This window comes from Primulina eburnea, chromosome 8, assembly GCF_022965805.1.
Source record: "Primulina eburnea isolate SZY01 chromosome 8, ASM2296580v1, whole genome shotgun sequence".
Classification (NCBI taxonomy): domain Eukaryota; kingdom Viridiplantae; phylum Streptophyta; class Magnoliopsida; order Lamiales; family Gesneriaceae; genus Primulina; species Primulina eburnea.
Genome location: NC_133108.1, coordinates 41,426,685 through 41,430,075, shown reverse-complemented (window position 1 = coordinate 41,430,075; position 3,391 = coordinate 41,426,685).

The following is a 3,391-nucleotide window of genomic DNA, read 5'->3' as shown; positions in this document are numbered from 1 at the left end:
TTTCAACCTATCATATACCTATTATATTTTTTATGTCAAAAATATTATTTTTTCGCTTAATATATGGAATAGATCTACTTTTGTTATCTATACTTCTATATTAAGTGTGAGGGCCTTAGAATAACTACTTTGAGGACACCAAAATATTTAATTCCATAATTACCCTTCTATCCTACTAAAAATCTTTTCAAGTCACCCCATATTTAAATAGAAAAAAAAACAAAACAAAACTTCTCTTTTAAATCGAACAACTTTTCTAAATCGAAAAAAATTTTGTGTTAATTATTTACTATTATTTGATCAAATTAAAAATAATAATAATACATGCAATGCATGTGCATTTTTTTACTAGTATATATAAATCTTTTAATTGTTTTATCATAGGAAGAGATTGACCGTTTCAATGCTAATGTTAAAAAGAAAAGGAGAAAAACGAGAGCTTCACGCGGTCAAATTCTCTTTAATTTATTTAGGTGTCTTCTTCTTTAATTATTTCAACTTGATATTATTTATTCGAATATATTTTTAAATCATTTACATCTAAGTCATTATATTTATTTATTTTAAGATAAAAACTTGTGAGACGGTCTGACGAGTTGTATTTTGTGAGACGAATCTTTTATTTAGGTCAATCTATGAAAAAATATTGTTTTTTATGCTAATGTATTACTTTTTATTGTAAATATCGATATGGTTGACATGTCCCACAGATAAAGATTCGTAAAATTATCTCACAAAGACCTACTCTAATTTCAATCTATGATCGAGTTGTTATGCATCATAGAATCAATAGAGTTTTGGGAATTTATATAACTTAAAATTTCAGTTTTCACAATATAATTTATGAGTTATTTTAATAAAAATAATTGTATTAAAATGAAATAATTAATTTTAATAAAAAAATGTCTCGAATTATCATCGAGTAATTTTAATAACATATCCCAAAAATACACCCACAGATATTCTTTTTTATTGTTTCCCACTCTACCCAATGAAAACTATTGTTTAATTATTTAAAATATATATATCAATAAAAAATAAATTAATAATAGCCAGCAGGCCGCAACCGCGTGGCGAGATAAGCATTTCGAGAAAGAATTTCTTGATCTCACCGCTTAACTTACCACGACGCACAACTCAGATTTCGACATTTTTCTGCGTTATTCGAATGGCGAATTTCGAGGAATCAAACCCTTTGCTTCCCAAGCAACCCCAAGAATTTGAGGCTGCAAAGGATGAAAGAAGCCCACCGCCAAGAACGGTGCAGCTCATCCTCCTGCAGCGGTGTCGATTGGCTGGACTGCCGATGGGCTTCCGGTTGGTGAGGTCCATATGCAGAGGTCCAATGGGATTCCGGCATCTTCGCTTGTCTTGGGAGAACCGATGAGTTTGTAGCAGTGATCTTGAAGTTTGTGAGTCATTCTTTCCTGATAATTGTCCTGCACAAATCAAGATTTATTTTTATATATTTGGCTTGTTGAATCACGTGTTTGCAGATCATTCCCCTTATTGGTCATGATTGACTTAAGGTAAAAGTCAAACAAAATTGGCTTAAATGGAATCGAATTGCTTGTGTTGATTAGGCAGAAAAAATTTGTTTCTTAATTGTGTGACATAGTAAATAAAATGAAAGATATGATCGAGAAAACGTATATAGGAAAGGGGGATATCTGAAAAACTAACACGATTTGTTTGATCATGCATCAACCTAGTTGTATCAAATGAGTTCTCTGGTCTTTAAAAGTCCGCCATAGGGTGCACCTAGCCACCTATGCTTAGGATCATAAAGCCAATGCCTTTGTGCCCTCTAAATGCTTCATGCTCCTTTGAACTTTACTTGCTAATTAAAGTAAATTGGAATACAAAGACTACTCAGCACAGCGGTCGTTGTTTTTTCTGAAAAAGTTGTGAAGTTTCTTGTTTTTATTTTTTTTTATGTGTTTTCTTCATATGTTCTTGCTTACTGTTTTGATGGTGAAGAAATTGTATTTTATGATGCGCCGGTGGATTTAGTCCTTTCAAACTATTCAAATATCTGGGGTCTTCTCTTTGATCATGTTCTTTTCTGCAACATAATTTTTCTTGAAATTATTCATGTTTGTGGTCATATTTCGCTACTTCCTCTTTGTTTTGTCCAACTGCTTCATTGCTTCCAGTGAATTTCATTAAGATTTCAAAAGCATATTGCGTTGTTTTGACAGTACATCTGGAAAACGTAACTTTCCCAATTTTTTTTGTTCTATTCTTCATAGAGTGTTTGATTATTCTGCATCGAGTAGGTTTGCTGGGTAGTATCGCCCCTTGCTTGCTCTATGGAAGCAATGTTGAGAGACTCGGATCCACTTCCGGTACTTTTGCAAATCATTGCTTGCCATACACCGCTTTGTACTTAATTGGGAATTCATTTTTTTTCGGTGGGAACTGCCTTGCACCCTGGTTCTCTTATCCCACCCGTACTGCCATGCGACGGAAGTTTAACCTAGAGGTTGGTTTTGTTTTTAAATTTCATGCCATATTTTGACCTTGTGCTGTTTGCCTTTAACTTTTAAACAATCAAAATGCATTTTTCCAAATGCTATTTTCTGTATCTATTTTTTACCAAATTTACGATGGTTGCAACTTGCAATATGCTATCTTGAAGTAAGTCAAATATGGATATCAATGTATTAACTTGTGACTGTTGGTGGCAAAGCACTTTGTGTTAGGCGAGGAAGAATGCAGGCCATCTTAGGCATTTTGGGGTTTAAATTTTTAGAGAATCGTGATTAAATTTAATTCTGTTTAACTGAGGGTGGCATGAATCCGGACATGCTATTTGTCTGTAAAATTTGACTAATACTTTCAGTCATCATTCCGCGTGAACAGCTTGTTTTGATCCCTTAGTGCTGTCCTGTTTTTAGATCAACAAATGAAATTACCATTGAATGCGATTGTTTCTACTTTGCATGACGATTTACAGTAAAAAATATGTATACACTCCTATCTATATTCATGTTTCACAGCAGATAACTGGATCACTGTCATGCATTTTAATGTCTCACTCTTTACTACGGATCCAAACTTGATAGTCACCCCCAGTTTATGATAAGCATGTAGAAAATTTATGATTCATGCCTCATACACTCACTGCATGCAAATAGAAGAAATATGTCTTGCATTTTCTGGTTTATGTGTGCAAGGAGAGATTTATTAGTTTATAAACCTATCATCAGCATCTTCTTTAATGACCCGAATCCTTATTTTGAATGAATTACTAATTAGGAGATGGATAAAGAGTTGTTAATTAAGCATTATTAAAGAATTGATAATCCGGAATCATCGAAATTAAAATAGACCACCCAATCTACTTCAAATTTCATTATCCCGAGAAATCCAACTAGACGAATGAGAT